The sequence below is a fragment of the Schistocerca americana genome, chromosome 4 (assembly GCF_021461395.2).
Source record: "Schistocerca americana isolate TAMUIC-IGC-003095 chromosome 4, iqSchAmer2.1, whole genome shotgun sequence".
Taxonomy (NCBI): Eukaryota; Metazoa; Arthropoda; class Insecta; order Orthoptera; family Acrididae; genus Schistocerca; species Schistocerca americana.
In genome coordinates, this window is record NC_060122.1 from 759,178,557 (window position 1) to 759,198,443 (window position 19,887).

Below are 19,887 nucleotides of genomic sequence, written 5' to 3' on the forward strand. Positions count from 1 at the left end.
CTGGTTAAAAATGGAAAGTGACGCGGACCTTGTTCAAGCGTGACTTCATTTTAACTGTACGGTATATGTTACATTGCAATTTAGGAACTTTCGGGTAATTGAACATGTATCAATAATTACAGATTTCTGTAGTTGTATATATACGTTTGGATGTAGCTGTATTGCGTTGATGTACTGGTGGATATTGTGTGGTCTGACTCCTGTAGTTGGTAGTATAATTGGTATAATGTCAACTATATCCTGGATCCACATGTCCTTGACTTCCTCAGCCAGTTAGATGTATTCTTCCATTTTCTTTCTCCTGTTTTCTTCTGTATATTTCTTGTATTGGGTATGGATATTTCGATTAGTTGTGTTAATTTCTTCTTTTTATTGGTGAGTATGATGTCAGGTTTGCTATGTGGTGTTGTTTTATCTGTTATAATGGTTCTGTTCCAGTATAATTTGTATTTATCATTCTCCAGTTCATTTTGTGGTGCATACTTGTATGTGGGAACGTGTTGTTTTATTAATTTATGTTGTATGGCAAGTTGGTGTATTATTTTTGCTACATTGTCATGTCTTCTGGGGTATTCTGTATTTGCTAGTATTGTACATCCGCTTGTGATGTGATCTACTGTTTCTATTTGTTGTTTGTAAAGTCTGCATTTATCTGTTGTGGTATTGGGATCATTAATAATATGCTTGCTGTAATATCTGGTGTTTATTGTTTGATCCTGTATTGCAATCATGAATCCTTCCGTCTCACTGTCTATATTGCCTTTTACTTAGCCATGTGTTGGATGGGTCTTGATAGATGTGTGGCTGTGTTAGATGATACGGGTGCTTGCCACGTAGTGTGTTCTTTTTCCAATTATTATTATTATTATTATTATTATTATTAGCAGTAGTAATAGTAATATCATTAAAGTTTCTGGAAACATATGGAAGACTATGTATACTTACTTGAAAAGATTTTGATTTGCGATGTTGGCAACTTCAGGAAGTAGAGTTCCCAGATCTCCAACATCTTCATCAGAATCTTCAGTTGATTCACTACCTCCAGAAAAATAGCATCAATCTCTTCATTGTCGCCAGACGGTATATCTCCTAATTCCCCTTCTTCAATTAAAATTTCTTGTATTCCAGCACATCTCAAACTTTTTCTGGTCATAATGTTGTTCTCGCACACGCTGAGGCAAAACACTAGTAGCAACTGGGGCAATACACAACAACAGCTGAGGCAATAAACGGCAACAATGGATATAAATAATAAGTTGGAAATGTTGGTTTCATTGTTGCAAGTGTTTTGTATAACTTCTGTTCAACGTAACGTTCGTCATTCTGTTTTCATAATGTTATGTTCAAGAAACTGCCGACCGCAGTGGTACTCAGTGCATAGCCCATGAATAAATTTTAATATGTTGTAAATGTTAAACTGAACAATATATCATTGGATACAAGAAACTTAGAGAGACAAAATCACAAATTTTCAAAATAATCCGTTCAACTGCTCTTCCAACTCCTTTGCTGTCTCGACAGAATTACAATGTTATTGGCAAACACCAAAGTTTTTATTTCTTCCCCCTGGATTTTAATTCCTACTCCTAATTTTTCTTTTGTTTCCTTTACTGCTTTCTCAATGTACAGATTGAATAACATCAGGGATAGGCTACAACCGTGTCTCACTCCCTTCCCAACCACTGCTTCCCTTTCGTGCCCCTCGACTCTTAAAACTGCAATCTGGTTTCCGTTCAAATTGTAAATAGCCTGTCGCTCCATGTATTTTACGCCTGACACCTTCAGAATTTGAAAGAGTATTCCAGTCAACATTATGAAAAGCTTTTTCTAAGTCTACAAATACTAGAAACGTGGATTTGCATTTCCTTAAACTATCTTCTAAGATAAGTCGTAGGGTCAGTATTGCCTACAGAATCCAAACTGATCTTCCTCGAGGTCGGCTTCTACCAGTTTTTCCATTCTTCTGTAAAGAACTTGTGTTAGTCTTTTGCAACCGTGACTTACTAAACTGATAGTCTGGTAATTTTCACACCTGTCAGCACCTACTTTCTTTGGGATTGGAATTATTTCATTCTTAAAGTCTGAGGGTATTTCGCCTGTCGCATACATCTTGTTCACCAAATGGAAGAGTTTTGTCACGGCTGACTCTCACAAGGCTATCAACAGTTTTAATGGAATGTTGTCTAACACCGGCGCCTTGCTTCGACTTAAGTCTTTCAGTGCTCTGTCAAATTCTTCACGCAGTATCATATCTCCCATTTCATATTCCTCTACGTCCTCTTCTGTTTCCAGGTAGCTTCCTCTTTCATTCCTTTTCTGCTACGGTCGCAGGTTCGAATCCTGCCTCGGGCTTGGATGTGTGTGGTGTCCTTAGGTTAATTAGGTTTAAGGAGTTCTAAGTTCTAGGGGACTGATGACCATAGATGTTAAGTCCCATAGTGCTCAGGGCCATTTGAACCATAGTGCTCAGAGCCATTCCTTTTCCCCCGTCTGTATTTACCTGCTACTTTTCCTTCCCTTCCTTTTTCTTCTATCGAATTCCAGTCCCCATGGCAATTAAATTTTCATCTTCCTTAACTATTTTTATCCGTTAACTATCTTTATCTTCTATCGCATCATACTTCAATCTCTTCGTCATCTGCGGAGCTAGTTGGCATATAAACTACTGTGGTAGGCTTCTTGACAATTTTGGCTACAATAAAGCGTTCACTATGATGTTCATAGTAGCTTATCCGCATTCCTATTTTTTATTCATTATTAAACCTACTCCTGCATTGCCCTTATTTTATTTTGTTTTTATAACGCTGTATTCACCTGACCAGAAGTCTTGCCACCGAACTTCACTAATTCCCACTACATCTAACTTTAACGTACCCATTTCCAATTTTAAACTTTTTAACCTACCTGCCCGATTAAGGGATTTGACATTCCACGCTCCGATCCGTAGAACGCCAGTTCTGCTTCTGCTGATAACGACGTCTTCCCTAGTAGTCCCCGGCCAGAGATCCTAATGGGGGACTATTTTACCTCCGGAATATTTTACCCAAGAGGACGCCAAGGATGCCATATGGTAAAGCCGCATGTCCTAGGGAAAACTTACGGCTGTAGTTTCCCCTTGTCTTCAGCTGGTCGCAGTTCCACCACACCAAGGCTGTTTTGGTTGATGTCATAAGGCCATATCAGTCATTCATCCACACTGTTGCCCCTGAAACTATCGAAAAGGATGCTGCCCTTCTTCAGGAACCAAACGTTTGTCTGGCCTCTCAACAGATACCCCTCCACTGAGGTTGCACCTACGGTACGGCTATCGGTATCGCTGAGACACACAAGCCTCTCCACCACCGGCAAGGTAAATGGTTCATGGGGAAGGGTGGGGGGTGGGGGGTTCGCCAAATAAAACTGTTGAAAATTGGGTGGACGGATAAGGTGAGAAATGAGGAGGATCTCTGTAAAATGAGCAAGGAATGGAGTACATGGAAAACACGGCCAAGAAGATGGGACAGGGTGATAGGATATCTTTTAAGACATCAGAGAATAACCCTAGTGGCACTGGAGGGAGCTGTAGAGGGTAAAATTTGTAGAGGAAGACAGAGACGAATACATCGAGCAAATGATTGAGGTAATAGGTTGCCACTGATACTCTAAGATGAAAAGGTTGTCACGGGTAAGAAATTCGTGGTGGCAGCTGGCAGCATCAAGACAATCATAAGACTGATGACTCAAAAAGAAAAAAAAAATTCTGAGTGAATGGATCAACGATAAACTTGAACGGGTGTCATGGGACGTCCACCCCGAACAAATTCAACGAACAATAACGAAAAAATGAGATAAAAAAATCAGTTTGGTGCTGCGATCTAGCGCTGAATGTGTCAACTGTTTGGAGCCAACGCGTTAATTATTTGGCACCTAATGCGCGAGTTATCGATGAATTCTGGGCTAGTCAACAATTTTCTACCTGCTGCCAGCTATTATCCCTTCGTCAGTAGTAAAATATCCTTACCGAACACCGGTTCCAAACTGATGGCGATTTTTAAAGTAGGGAAGTAACTAACGTCGTAAAACGTATGAAGCAGAGTTACAGCAAGTTAAAGCGTATAATTATAATTACTTACAAAATAAGTTCTTTCAAAATTTTTTGAAAACCTAATGGAAATGTTTTTAAAATCTCTGTCGTCTGCCACCCACCATGGGCAGTAGGGACCAGCTTGACTACCACTGCCTTAATTATTCCAGATGTTCATTGTAGGCCTTGTGTTTTGATGGTTTTATGTTATTTTTTTACTGTCTGTAGTAGATAAGCTCAGTAAATGTATTTATTATGTCTTCGATATTGCTTGCTAGAAATATACACATTTGTGCACATATTTATTGTCGTAACACTTTTACCTTCGTTTAGTGGTTTTGCCTTATGGGCAGTGTGTGTACAGAACTTCTGTTCGTAGCTTTTGTTCATATCTGTATCTAAATTTTTACATACATATATTTTATTCGGTTCTGTAATATTATATTATTTATCTTTATTTGTTATGAAACGGAAAACTCCACAAATTGCTGTTTTGTTTTTGCACTGAATGCGTGCCTGTCTCTTCTCTTTATATTTCTCCCAGTTGAAAGCAGTCTACAAGTGCAACGTGAAAAGAAAGTTTGTCACATTTTCCTCCGTTATTACAGTTCCAAACTATGTGTCTGTTTAGCATTGCAACGTCCAGAACAAAATAAGAAAGACGATGTAAACAACTGAGTGATCTACAAGTAATAGCATATCTTTCCCTGCACTGGTCGAACCACCCTACAGCTCCCATTACAGCTGTGTGCTTTGCTACGCATACAGGGCAGGATATAGCTGAGGCTGTACCACCACCTCTGTTTTTTTCTTGTGAAGAGTGTTATATCTTTCAGGTAGAAAGCCGTTGACAAAACTGTAACTGGCGTATGATCTTGACATTTTACTGCAGATACACTCCTTGTGTACACACGATGATGTGCGCTTGTATGCAGTTAGAAAACATTATCCAGCAAGGAACACAATGAGGCGATGCAGATAATGCACCACACAGAGGCAAGGGAAAAGGACTAATTTCATATCTAGCTACGGCAAAGTACCATTATGTATTGAGCCATCCTTCGAAAAAATTCACAAAAATGTTAAGCTATGAATAAATAAATTTGTTTAACACAATAATGGTGCTAACTTTCTTCTTTTGTCAGATTCTAATCCCCTGAAAAAAAAAATCATTTCAGACGGGACGTATACACAATGTTCCAGCTGCCCCTTCCGCAGTCGTTTTGTGCAACCGGCAATGTTGAAAATGGTCTTCATAAATCGGGCACAAGATTTTCATGTTCTCTCGTTTATTGTGCGCAAACTATTGGTCCTACATAGAAAAATTACCAGGACCTTTTCGTAGGAAATTTAATGTAGTTAAATTTTCTACTGGTAGACGTTTTCGCTGGGGCCACGATTTTCTAGTTATTTAAGAAAAACGTACAAAAGTGACCTTCAAACGCACCTCCATCACACTCTCAACTCACCCTGCTCAGGATTTCTAGTATGTTGTTCATTGGCACTCACTCCTGCCGCTGTACAAATGTATGCGAGTACACGAAATATTTCCCAGGTCGACCTTTTCTGGTTTCATTGAAAGGCCTTATTACGCCGCAAGCTTAGTCGAGCACTTACAGCCGGCCGCTGTAGTCGAGCGGTTCTAGGCGCTACAGTCCAAAACGATGCGGCTGCTACGGTCGCAGGTTCGATTCCTGCCTCGGGAATGGGTGTGTGTGATGTCCTTAGGTTAGTTAGGTTTAAGTAGTTCTAAGTCTAGGGGACTGATGACCTCAGAAGTCCCATAGTGCTTAGAGCCATTTGAACCATTTTTGAGTACTTGAAACTGACGTTTGTGTGAATTTTACCCAGAAACTGTGAACTTTAATAGCATAAAACAAACAATTACATATTTGAATGCGTCAGATTTTCAGACTACGAAACTACTGTGCTTGTAAGAGTTAAGTTTGGATAAAACTATCTACGCAGTTAGTTTCAGCGTAACGTTTACAAACGTCGTTATTCGTTCATTACCTTCACGGCTGCGATTAAATTAATGATGTTAACGATGTAGTTGACTTTATGCTGGTGGCGTAATAGCCCAATCAATAGAGTCAAAAAAAGGGTCGAATGTTGGTAATAATTCACGAAGTCAAAAATTTTTGTACATGGGTAGGAGAGAGTGGTAAAAACAATATACTAGAAATAATCACTAGCGAGAGATGAACGTGGTATGGAGGTGGGTTTCAAGTTCGCTTTTGTATGTTTTTCTTGAATAACTCAAAAACGATGGCCTGCAGAGCAACATATCCCAGAACAGTATCTAACTACACTACCGGCCATTAAAACTGCTACATCAAGAATAAATGCAGATGATAAACGGGTATTCATTGGGCAAATATACTAGAACTGACATGTGATTACATTTTCACTCAATTTGGGTGCATAGATCCTGAGAAATCAGTACCCAGAACAACCACCTCTGGCCGTAATAACGGCCTTGATACGCCTGGGCATTGAGTCAAACAGAGTTTGGATGGTGTGTACAGGTACAGCTGCCCATGCAGCTTCAACATGATACCACAGTTCATCGAGAGTAGTGACTGGCGTATTGTGACGAGCCAGTTGCTCGGCCGCCATTGACCAGACGTTTTCAGTTGGTGAGAGATCTGGAAAATGTGCTGGCCAGAGCAGCAGTCGAACATTTTCTGTGTCCAGAAAGGCCCGTACAGGACCTGCAACATGCGGTCGTGCATTATCCTGCTGAAATGTAGAGTTTCGCAGGGACCGAATGAAGGGTAATGCCCAAATGTTCCAATGTGTGTGAAATCTTATGGAACTCTACTGCTAAGGTCATCAGTCCCTAAGCTTACACACTACTTAACCTAATTACCCTAAGGGCAAACACACACACCCATGCCCGAGGGAGGACTCGAACCTCCGCCGGGCCCAGCCGCGCAGTCTATGACTGCAGCGCCTTGAGACCGCTCGGCTAATCCCGCGCGGCAATGAAGGGTAGAGCAACGGGTCGTAACACATCTGAAATTTAACGTCCACTGTTCAAAGTTCCATCCATGCAAACAAGAGGTGACCGAGACGTGTAAACAATGGCACCCCATACCGTCACGCCGGGTGATACGCCAGTATGTTGATGACGAATACACGCTTCCAATGTGCGTTCACCGCGATGTCGCCAAACACGGAGGCGACCATCATGATGCTGTTCACAGAACCTGGATTCATCCGAAAAAATGCCGTTTTGCCATTCGTGCACCCAGGTTCGTCGTTGAGTACACCATCGCAGGCGCTCCTGTCTGCGATGCACCGTCAAGGGTAACCGCAGCCATGGTCTCCGAGCTGATATTCCATGCTGTTGCAAACGTCGTCGAACTGTTCGTGCAGATGGCTGTTGTCTTGCAAACGTCCCCATCTGTTGACTCTAGGGATCGAGACGTGGCTTCTCGATCCGTTACAGCCATGCGGATAAGATGCCTGTCATCTCGACTGCTAGTGATACGAGGGCGTTGGGATCCAGCACGGCGTTCCGTTGTATCCTCCTGAACCATCAATTCCATATTCTGTTAGCAATCATTGGATCTCGACCAACGCGAGCAGCAATGTCACGATACGATAAACTGCAATCGCGATAGGCTACACTCCGACGTTTATCAAAGTCGGAAACGTGATGGTACGCATTTCTCCTCCTTACACGAGGCATCGCACCAACGTTTCACCAGGCAACGCCGGTCAACTGCTGTTTGTGTGCGAGAAATCGGTTGGAAACTTTCCTCATGTCAGTGCGTTGTAGGTGTCGCCACCGGCGCCAACCATTTGTGGATCCTCTGAAAAGGTAATCATTTGCATATCACAGCATCTTCTTCCTGTCGGTTAAATTTCACATCTGTAGCACGTCATCTTCGTGGTGTAGCAATTTTAATGGCCAGTAGTGTTCGTTAAATTTTGTACAGAAAGGTTCCGCTCATTGTTTCCTGTAGGTGTAGTAGTTTTTGCGCAGAGAGCGAGGGAATATGAAATTGTCGCGCGTTGTTTACGAATGTCAGCTTTAATATTACGGGTTGCATAAAACGACAACGGTAGAGGCAACTGAAACAGTCTGTACGTCCCACTGGGGTCGTGGAGGAATAAATTTGGAGAACCATTTATTCCTTCTCGAGTCCAGTGTCTCATATATGTTCTACTCAAATTATTTGCAATACTATAAACAACAATCGAAATTTAGAAACGTGGCCTGACTCAGTATTCATACCAAAAGCGGGAAACCAGTTTGTGCAGTGATAAGCGAAATTTTAATTATCTTGGTCACGAAAGGGTTAATGAGCGTGTGACGAGTGCGGCGAGTGTTTGCCTTTGTTGTGACGTGGTGTGGGGTAAGCCGCGGCAGCCATTAGTCACGTCTGTGCTCAGCAGGAGTCCGCGTCTGTCCCATACTCTCCTGCCGCGTCTGCACAGATATTCCCAGGTCTGCGATAGCCCGTACGCTACACACGTGTTCCTTGCAGCGTGGCGGGCTTAGATTACAACGTCCTACGGAAATACTGTAGGGTTTAACAGTTTTGACGATGTTTCAGTTAATGAATATAAAACAAACAGCAAAATACTGAGCAGTAATTTTCTTGAAACTCGCGTTTGGCTACAGGCGTATGGAAACATGCTTTTCCTGCTACCTGCGAGGAGCAATGTTACTTTTCAGGTCAAGTAACTGTGTGCGACGCGAATGATACGCGGGAAAAGTGACTGTAGATTAAGTCTCCGTATAAGAATTACGAGGAACGTTCGAGAAATAAAGCCCCAGTTTTCATTACAGACGGTAATATACACTGTTCTGCAAAACATGAAGACGAGGTTGGTAAAATAACCTAACATATTAACTAACCAGTGGAAATGAATGAAAGTGTGGGTGAATGTTGTCAGAGCTCCCACACGCGTGCACGCAAAGTTTGTATAGAAGGGCTGGCCCCGCAACACGACGCTTTTGAATTATCGGGAAAAGTCACTGTGTGTCAATCAGCGAGGAGTTATGGTGCCCTGTGGTGGTGTTTTTCGTTACAAATTTGGAAATTTGTGGTGAGGTCTTATGGGACCAAACTGCTGAGGACATCGGTGCCTAACCTTACACACTAGTTAATCTAACTTAAACTAATTTACACTATGGACAACACACACACCCATGCCCGAGGGAGGACAAGCCGCGCGGACCGTGATAAGACGCCTGAGACCGCTCGGGTACCCCCCGCGCGACTTTTCATTAAGAAACGGTCCAGAGACAACACGTGGGTGACTTCATTCGGGGAAGAATCATCGGGAAACAAGGAAAAGGACGCTGTTAGAAGTAGTTTATCTTGTAGCGAAATTGAAGCAGACAGTGCCTGTGATTTAAGTATAGGAAAAGGTCATTCTTGGCAACCAGAATATAGTAATAATTGGATCCTTTTTACCGACCTTCCAACTCGGATTACACAATTCTTGAAAAGTTCAAAGAAAACTTGAGTTTAATTTCAAACATATATCCGACTCATACAATTATAGTTGGTGGTGACTTTAATTTAACCTTGACATGTTGACGAAAACACATGTTTAAACCCAGAGGTTATCCGAAATTGGGCTAAACGCATTCTCTGAAAATTATTTCGAGCAGTTAGTTTATGAGCCAATGCGAGTAGTAAACGGTTGTGAAACCACACTTGACCTCTTAGCAACAAATAATCCTCAGCTAATAACGAGCATCAAAACATATACAGGGATTAGTGAACACAGAGTTGTAGCGAGACTGAATATTGTAACCCCGAAATCCTTCAAAAATAAACGAAGAATATACCTATAAGAAACATAAAAATGCATTTGACGCCTCTCTGAGAGACAATCTCCACTCCTTCCAAATTAACAGAGTAAGTGTAGACTAGATGTGACTTTAATTGAAAGAAATAGTACCGACAGCAACTGAGAGATTTATACCAAATAAATCAACAATCGAAGGAGCTGATCCCTTTTGGTACACAAAATGGGTCAGATAACTGTTGCAGAAACAATGACAAACGCATGCCAAATTCAAACGAACGCAAAATCTCCAAGACTGGCGACCTTTACAGAAGCTCGAAATTTAGCGCTGACGTCAAGGCGAGATGCTTATAATAGTTTCCACAATGAAAGTTTATCTCGAAACCTGGCAGAAAATCCAATGAGATTCTGGTCGTATGTAAAGTATGCTACCGGCAAGACGCAGTCAATAACAATCGAAATACAATCGACATCAGTACTGCGAAAGTGTTACTGAACGCAGCTTTTCGAAATTCCTTCACCAAAGAAGATGAATTAAATTTTCCATAATTCGAACCGAGAAAAGCTGCCAACAAGAGTAACTTAGAAGTAGATATTATAGGAGAAGTAAAGAAACTGAAATCAGTTAATGAAAGCGAGTCTTCTGGCCCAGGCTGTATACAAACTAGGTGCCTTTGAGGGTATGCTGATGCAATAGCTCCATACTTAAGAATCATAATCAACCGTTCGCTCGACGGAGGATCCGTACCGAAAGACTGGAAAGTTGCACAGGTCACACCAATATTCAACAAAAGGTAGTAGGAGTTGTTGTTGTTGTTGTTGTGGTCTTCAGTCCTGAGACTGGTTTGCTGCAGCTCTCCATGCTACTCTATCCTGTGCAAGCTTCTTCATCTCCCAGTACCTACTGCAACCTACATCCTTCTGAATCTGCTTAGTGTATTCATCTCTTAGTCTCCCCCTATGATTTTTACCCTCCACGCTGCCCTCCAATACTAAATTGGTGATCCCTTGATGCCTCAGAACATGTCCTACCAACCGATCCCTTCTTCTGGTCAAGTTGTGCCACAAACTTCTCTTCTCCCCAATCCTATTCAATACTTCCTCATTAGTTATGTGATCTACCCATCTAATCTTCAGCATTCTTCTGTAGCACCACATTTCAAAAGCTTCTACTCTCTTCTTGTCCAAACTAAACTCCTGGAAATGGAAAAAAGAACACATTGACACCGGTGTGTCAGACCCACCATACTTGCTCCGGACACTGCGAGAGGGCTGTACAAGCAATGATCACACGCACGGCACAGCGGACACACCAGGAACCGCGGTGTTGGCCGTCGAATGGCGCTAGCTGCGCAGCATTTGTGCACCGCCGCCGTCAGTGTCAGCCAGTTTGCCGTGGCATACGGAGCTCCATCGCAGTCTTTAACACTGGTAGCATGCCGCGACAGCGTGGACGTGAACCGTATGTGCAGTTGACGGACTTTGAGCGAGGGCGTATAGTGGGCATGCGGGAGGCCGGGTGGACGTACCGCCGAATTGCTCAACACGTGGGGCGTGGGGTCTCCACAGTACATCGATGTTGTCGCCAGTGGTCGGCGGAAGGTGCACGTGCCCGTCGACCTGGGACCGGACCGCAGCGACGCACGGATGCACACCAAGACCGTAGGATCCTACGCAGTGCCGTAGGGGACCGCACCGCCACTTCCCAGCAAATTAGGGACACTGTTGCTCCTGGGGTATCGGCGAGGACCATTCGCAACCGTCTCCATGAAGCTGGGCTACGGTCCCGCACACCGTTAGGCCGTCTTCCGCTCACGCCCCAACATCGTGCAGCCCACCTCCAGTGGTGTCGCGACAGGCGTGAATGGAGGGACGAATGGAGACGTGTCGTCTTCAGCGATGAGAGTCGCTTCTGCCTTGGTGCCAATGATGGTCGTATGCGTGTTTGGCGCCGTGCAGGTGAGCGCCACAATCAGGACTGCATACGACCGAGGCACACAGGGCCAACACCCGGCATCATGGTGTGGAGAGCGATCTCCTACACTGGCCGTACACCACTGGTGATCGTCAAGGGGACACTGAATAGTGCACGGTACATCCAAACCGTCATCGAACCCATCGTTCTACCATTCCTAGACCGGCAAGGGAACTTGCTGTTCCAACAGGACGATGCACGTCCGCATGTATCCCGTGCCACCCAACGTGCTCTAGAAGGTGTAAGTCAACTACCCTGGCCAGCAAGCTCTCCGGATCTGTCCCCCATTGAGCATGTTTGGGACTGGATGAAGCGTCGTCTCACGCGGTCTGCACGTCCAGCACGAACGCTGGTCCAACTGAGGCACCAGGTGGAAATGGCATGGCAAGCCGTTCCACAGGACTACATCCAGCATCTCTACGATCGTCTCCATGGGAGAATAGCAGCCTGCATTGCTGCGAAAGGTGCATATACACTGTACTAGTGCCGACATTGTGCATGCTCTGTTGCCTGTGTCTATGTGCCTGTGGTTCTGTCAGTGTGATCATGCGATGTATCTGACCCCAGGAATGTGTCAATAAAGTTTCCCCTTCCTGGGACAATGAATTCACGGTGTTCTTTTTCACTTTCCAGGAGTGTATTTACCGTCCATGTTTCACTTCCATACATGGCTACACTCCATACAAATACTTTCAGAAATAACTTCCTGACACTTAAATCTATACTCGATGTTAACAAATTTCTCTTCTTCAGAAACGATTTCCTTGCCATTGCCAGTCTACATTTTATATCCTCTCTACTTCGTCCATCATCAGTTATTTTGCTCCCCAAATAGCAAAACTCCTTTACTACTTTAAGTGTCTCATTTTCTAATCTAATACCCTCAGCATCACCCGACTTCACTCGACTACATTCCATTATCCTCGTTTTGCTTTTGTTGATGTTCATCTTATATCCTCCCTTCAAGACACCATCCATTCCGTTCAACTGCTCTTCCAAGTCCTTTGCTGTCTCTGACAGAATTACAATGTCATCGGCGAACCTCAAAGTTTTTATTTCTTCTCCATGGATTTTAATACCTACTCCAAATTTTTCTTTTGTTTCCTTTACTGCTTGCTCAATATAGAGATTGAATAACATCGGGGAGAGGCTGCAACCCTGTCTTACTCCCTTCCCAACCACTGCTTCCCTTTCATGTCCCTCAACTCTTATAACTGCCATCTGGTTTCTGTACAAGTTGTAAATAGCCTTTCGCTCCCTGTATTTTACTCCTGCCACCTTTAGAATTTGAAAGAGAGTATTCCAGTCAACATTGTCAAAAGCTTTCTCTAAGTCTACAAATGCTAGAAACGTAGGTTTGCCTTTCCTTAATCTTTCTTCTGAGATAAGTCGTAAGGTCAGTATTGCCTCACGTGTTCCAGTATTTCTACGGAATCCAAACTGATCTTCTCCGAGGTCGGCTTCTACTAGTTTTTCCATTCGTCTGTAAAGAATTCGTGTTAGTACTTTGCAGCTGTGGCTTATTAAACTGATTGTTCGGTAATTTTCACATCTGTCAACACCTGCTTTCTTTGGGATTGGAATTATTATATTCTTCTTGAAGTCTGAGGGTATTTCGCCTGTTTCATACATCTTGCTCACCAGATGGTAGAGTTTTGTCAGGACTGGCTCTCCCAAGGCCGTCAGTAGTTACAATGGAATGTTGTCTACTCCGGGGGCCTTGTTTCGACTCAGGTCCTTCAGTGCTCTGTCAAACTCTTCACGCAGTATCGTATCTCCCATTTCATCTTCATCTACATCCTCTCCCATTTCCATAATATTGTCCTCAAGTGCATCGCCCTTGTATAGACTCTCTATATACTCCTTCCACCTTTCTGCTTTCCCTTCTTTGCTTAGAACTGGGTTTCCATCTGAGCTCTTGATGTTCGTACATGTGGTTCTCTTATCTCCAAAGGTCTCTTTAATTTTCCTGTAGGCAGTATCTATCTTACCCCTAGTGAGATAAGCCTCTACATCCTTACATTTGTCCTCTAGCTATCCCTGCTTAGCCATTTTGCACTTCCTGTCGATCTCATTTTTGAGACGTTTGTATTCCTTTTTGCCTGCTTCATTTACTGCATTTTTATATTTTCTCCTTTCATCAATTAAATTCAATATTTCTAAAGTTACCCAAGGATTTCTACTAACCCTCTTCTTTTTACCTACTTGATCGTCTGCTGCCTTCACTACTTCATCCCTCAGAGCTACCCATTCTTTTTCTACTGTATTTCTTTCCCCCATTCCTTTCAATTGTTCCCTTATGCTCTCCCTGAAACTCTGTACAACCTCTGGTTCTTTCAGTTTATCCAGGTCCCATCTCCTTAAATTCCCACCTTTTTGCAGTTTCTTTAGTTTTAATCTACAGTTCATAACCAATAGATTGTGGTCAGAGTCCACATCTGCCCCTGGAAATGTCTTACAATTTAAAACCTGGTTTCTAAATCTCTGTCTTACCATTATATAATCTATCTGATACCTTTTAGTATCTCCAGGGTTCTTCCATGTATACAAGCTTCTATCATGATTCTTAAACCAAGTGTTAGCTATGATTAAGTTGTGCTCTGTGCAAAATTCTATCAGGCGGCTTCCTCTTTCATTTCTTAGCCCCAATCCATATTCACCTACTACGTTTCCTTCTCTCCCTTTTCCTACACTCGAATTCCGGTCACCCATGACTATTAAATTTTCGTCTCCCTTCACTATCTGAATAATTTCTTTTATTTCATCATACATTTCTTCAATTTCTTCATCATCTACAGAGCTAGTTGGCATATAAACTTGTACCACTGTAGTAGGTGTGGGCTTCGTATCTATCTTGGCCACAATAATGTGTTCACTATGCTGTAGTAGGAGTATTCCACTAAATTACAGGCCTATATCATTAACGTCGATATGTAGCAGTATTTTGGCACATATATTGTGTTCGAACATTATGAATTACATCGAAGAGAATGGGCTATTGACACACATTCAACAAGGGTGTAGAAAAGCATCGTTCTTGTGAAACATAAGTAGCTCTTTACTCACTCGAATTGTTGAGTACTATTCACAGGGGATTTCAGAATGATTCCGTATTTCTAGATTTCCAAAAGGTCTTTGACACTGTACAATACAAGCAGCTTGTAGTGTACTGTACCTCCGCGACAATGTCCACGCGGCTTTCAGAGCCACTTTGACGCGACGCGCTGGAGCCACGTTAATCAGTTTACTGCGGGGTAAGCGCCTCCTCAGCCCCTTTTAGCGATTTTTCTTGCAGAGTGCGAAGCCGCCTGTGTCCAAATGTGTGGTCACTGCCAAGGAGGCCTTCTTAAAATTGCACGTTTGACACATCATGGTGTACTACTCACAAGGGAACCTCCCCATCGCACCCTCCTCAGAATTAGTTATAAGTTGGTACAGTGGATAGGCCTTGAAAAACTGAACACAGATCAATCGAGAAAACAGGAAGAAGTTGTGTGGAACTATGAAAAAATAAGCAAAATATGCAAACTGAGTAGTCCATGTGTAAGATAGGCAACATCCAAGTGGGTATAAATCTATGAGCGCCGAGGTCTCGTGATTAGAGTGTGCACCTGCGGAACGGTAGGTCATTGGTTCAAGTGTTCCCTCGGGAGAAAATTTTAATTTTTTATTTTCAGACAATTATCAAAGTTCAGGCAGTCACATATAATCAACTTCGCTCTCCAAAATTCCAGGACATGTTCAGATTTGCTTGGACATATGCAGGATTTGACGGTCTACACACGGAAAAATTTGAAAACGTTAAAAACATATGTTTTGACAGAGCACAGGGAAAACTGTGCGACTGTGAAACTGTTGCATTCATTTGTTGCAGTTAATGCGACAAACTCTTATGTTTTCACACTTTTTTGGGAGTGATTATCACATCCACAAGAAAACCTAAATTGGGCATGGTAGAAGAATCTTTTCACCCATTCACCAAGTGTACAAGTTAAGTGGGTCGACAACATATTCCTGTCATGTGACGCACATGCCGTCACCAGTGTCGTATAGAATATATCAGACGTGTTTTCCTGCGGAGGAATCGGTTGACCTATGACCTTGCAATCAAATGTTTTCGGTTTCCATTGGACAGGCACGTCCTTTCGGCTGCTAATCGCACGGTTTTGCGGTGCGGTCGCTAAACACAGACACTAAACTTATTACACCGAACAGAGACGTCAATGAACGAACGGACAGATCATAACTTTGCAAAAATAAAGAAAGTAAACTTTCCACTCTAAGGAAGATTTGAACCAAGAACCTTTCGTTCCGCAGTTGCTCACGCTAACCACGAGACCACGGCGCTCCTGAACTCTGGTTGTCCTAATGTTGCCTATCTTGCACATGGACTACTCAGTTTGTATATTTTGCTTAGTTTTTTCATAGTTCCACACAACTTCTTCCTGTTTTCTCGATTGATCTGTGTTCAGTTTTTCAAGGCCTATCCACTGTGCCAACTTATAATTAAATCTGAGGGGGGTGCGATGGGGAGGTTTCCTTGTCAGTAGCACCCATGCAGATGCACCGCTTTGCTTATTCTGTTGCGTGTCCAGACGTCTGTGCTTTCCTGATTGCATAAAGAGCGAGTAAGCCGATTGGAGGATAGTCAGTGACGCTATGTGACGTAAGAAGGCGCTTCTAAATTTTGGCGGCAAGCCTGTCAATTGGGGGAAGATGTGGCTGGTTTTTAGTTGGCTGATTTGGGGGAAGGGACCAAATAGCGAGATTATCGGTCCCATCGGATTAGGGAGGGATGGGGAAGGAAATCGGCCGTCCCCTTACAAATGAACCATCCCGACATTTGCCTGAAGTGATTTAGGAAAATCTCGGAAAACCTGGATGAGGATGGTCGGACGCGAGTTTGAACCGTCGTCCTCCAGAATTTGGCGATACGTTTTGGAGGGGTCATTGTCCGGTGATTTGTACGCTTACGGTCGGCTACTGACGGCAGTCTTGCAGCTTGGTGCGATCTACGTTTCTCTGTACAGAGCAACTTTTCAGCATGGGACTCTTATCTGGAGCGGCCAAGAGGTCAACAAAGCGGCCGCATTTTGGCCGCAAAAAAAAAGAAGCATAACTTATTTGCATGTGGACTCTGTTTACTTGCTTTGATACTCATTCCCTGCTCTGCAATAGTGGTATTTTAAACAGTTAGGAATTATCGTCCTTCTCACAACACATGATAGGGAATCGTAGTCACTTGTAAGTAGGCTGTTTATGTTTTCTCTATGTAAGTAGGCTGTTTATGTTTTCTTATTGGCAACGTTACGTGCAGTCTGTGGCTGCTTTGCATTGTTGTAATACTCGCCATTGTAGTGTTAGGCAGCTGGCTGTGAACAGCGCGTAGCGTTGCGCAGTTGGAGGTGAGCCGCCAGCAGTGGTGGATGTGGGGAGAGAGATGGCGGAGTTTTGAAATTTGTCATGAACTGCTATATTTATATATGATGATATCAAGGTAAATACATTGTTTGTTCTCTATTAATATCTTTCATTTGCTAACTATCCCTATCAGTAGTTAGTGCCTTCAGTAGTTTGAATCTTTTATTTAGCTGGCAGTAGTGGCGCTCGCTGTATTGCAGTAGCTTGAGCAGCGAAGATTTTTGTGAGGTAAGTGATTTGTGAAACGTATAGGTTAATGTTAGTCAGGGCCATTCTTTCGTAGGGATTTTTTGAAAGTCAGATTCCGTCGCGCTAAAAAATATTGTGTGTCAGGTTAAGCACAGTCTTGTATAATTGTTCAAAGCGGAAGTTTCACACTTGTTAGGCTCCCACTTCATCGTTGCTAAATGATCATTCTTAGATATCAGTTGCATTTGTTTGTGCATTTAGATGCTCATGGTTTTTTATATCATTTGATTTCTGTGTTTTCATTTAATAAATGTCCGCCCCAGTAGCTGAGTGGTCAGCGTGACGGCTTGCCGTCCTCTGGGCCCGGGTTCGATTCCCGGCTGGGTCGGAGATTTTCTCCACTCAGGGACTGGTTGTTGTGTTGTGTTCATCATCATTTCATCCCCATCCGGCGTGCAGGTCGCCCAATGTGGCGCCGATTGTAATAAGACCTGCGATATGGCGGCCGGACCTGCCCCGTTAGGGGCCTCCCGGCCAATGACGCCAAACGCTCATCATCATCATTTAATAAATCACATAGCTATACTGAAACCCACTATCTTTTCAGTAGTAAAGGAACCACGTTGACTATGCTGTCCTCAGTCACATTTGGGGGAGGGATGTTAGTCAATGAATTCGTTAATTATGTAAGAGGTGTCAAGAACTTCACTGAGGGACATATACGAGGGTAATCGCTTTCTTGCCAAATGTTCTTTTAACCTAGGGAACAGGTGATAGTCACTAGGCGCCGAGTCAGGACTATAGGGTGGGTGGGTGATAATGTTCCACTGAAACTGTTGCAGGAGAGCTACGGTTGGCCGAGCCATGTGTGTGCGAGCGTTGTCATGGAGAATGTGTATGCCCTTGCTCAACATTCGTCTTCTCCGGTTCTGAATTGCCCGTTTGAGTTTTTTCAGAGCTTCACACTACCTGTCAGCGTTAATTGTGGTCCCAGCTATTCAGCTGCGACGACGAGGTGAAACAAGAGGTTCATAACTTTCTAAACAGCATGGCGGCGACCTGGTATGACATGGGCATACGAAAACTGCCTCAGCGTCTACAAAAGTGCATCGACAGAAACGGTGATTATGTCGAAAAATAGCTAAATGTTCAAGCTGTAAACTGATGTAAGCCATTGTAGAAATAAACAGATCTATGTACTTACAAAACAATAGGAGACCTTACTTTTGGGATTACCCCCGTACATTCTTTTTACCTAACAGATTTCCATTGCGATGCAGTCATAGTGATAGTTCTTGGGCATGGTATGAATCAGGTAGCATTCTGATACAGATTTATAAAATCAGGCAGCTTAGTTTCACCTCGCCACTGTGGTCCCTTTCATACCAACAGGTAATACCTTCTTTTACACAAGGCTGACGTAAGCCAGTAGAACGTTATGGAGACAATGTAGAAAAAAAGTACATATAAAAGAAACACACTGAGGAGATACGCACATATACTGATAGCGTTATATAGATGGCGGTAGTATCGCGTACACATGATATAAAAGGGCAGTGCCTTGGTGGAACTATTGTTAGCACTCTGGTGATACGCGTGAAAAGGTTTCCGATTTGATTATGGCGTCGCGACGGGAACTAACAGACTTTGAACGCGGAAAGGCAGTTGGAGCGAGAGGCTTGGGACATTCTATTTTTGAAATCGTTAGGAAATTCAATATTCCTAGATTCACAGTGACAAGAGAGTGCCAAGAATACCGAATGTCATGCATTACCTCTCACCATGGACAACGCCTTCACTTAACGACCAACAGAAGAGTAGAGTTATCAGCGCTAACAGACAAGCAACACCGAGTGAAATAACCTCAATAATCAATGTGAGACATACGACGAATGTATACGTTAGGGCAGTTCGGTGAATCCGGCGTTAATGGGTGTACCATCAAACGACTGACCCGGGTACCATTTCTAAAAGAATGACATCGCCTGCAGCTCCTCTCCTTGGCTCGTGACCATATCGGTTGGACTCTAGACGAATGGAACACCGTGTCCTGGTGATGAGTCTCGATTTCAGTTGTCAAGAGCTGATGGTGGGGTTCGAGAGTGGCGCAGACCCCACTAAGCCAAGGACCCAAGTTGACAACGAGGCACTTTGTAAGCTGGTGGTGAGTCCACAATGGGGAGGGCTGTGTTTACAGGGTGTGGACTTGGTCCCCTGGTCCAACTGAACTGATCATTGACTGGAAATGGTTGTGTTCGGCAAGTTGCAGACCTTTCCAGCATTTTATGGACTTCTTGTTTTCAAACAGAGATGACATTTCACCAGGCCGCAATTGTTCGCGTTTGGTTTGAAGACCATTCTGAACAGTTCGAGTGTATATTCTGAGATAAATGATCCTCGTATGTCTGATTTTCCCGTCTTCGTCATTTCAACAAATACAGATGGAAATAATGCTCGAAAATCT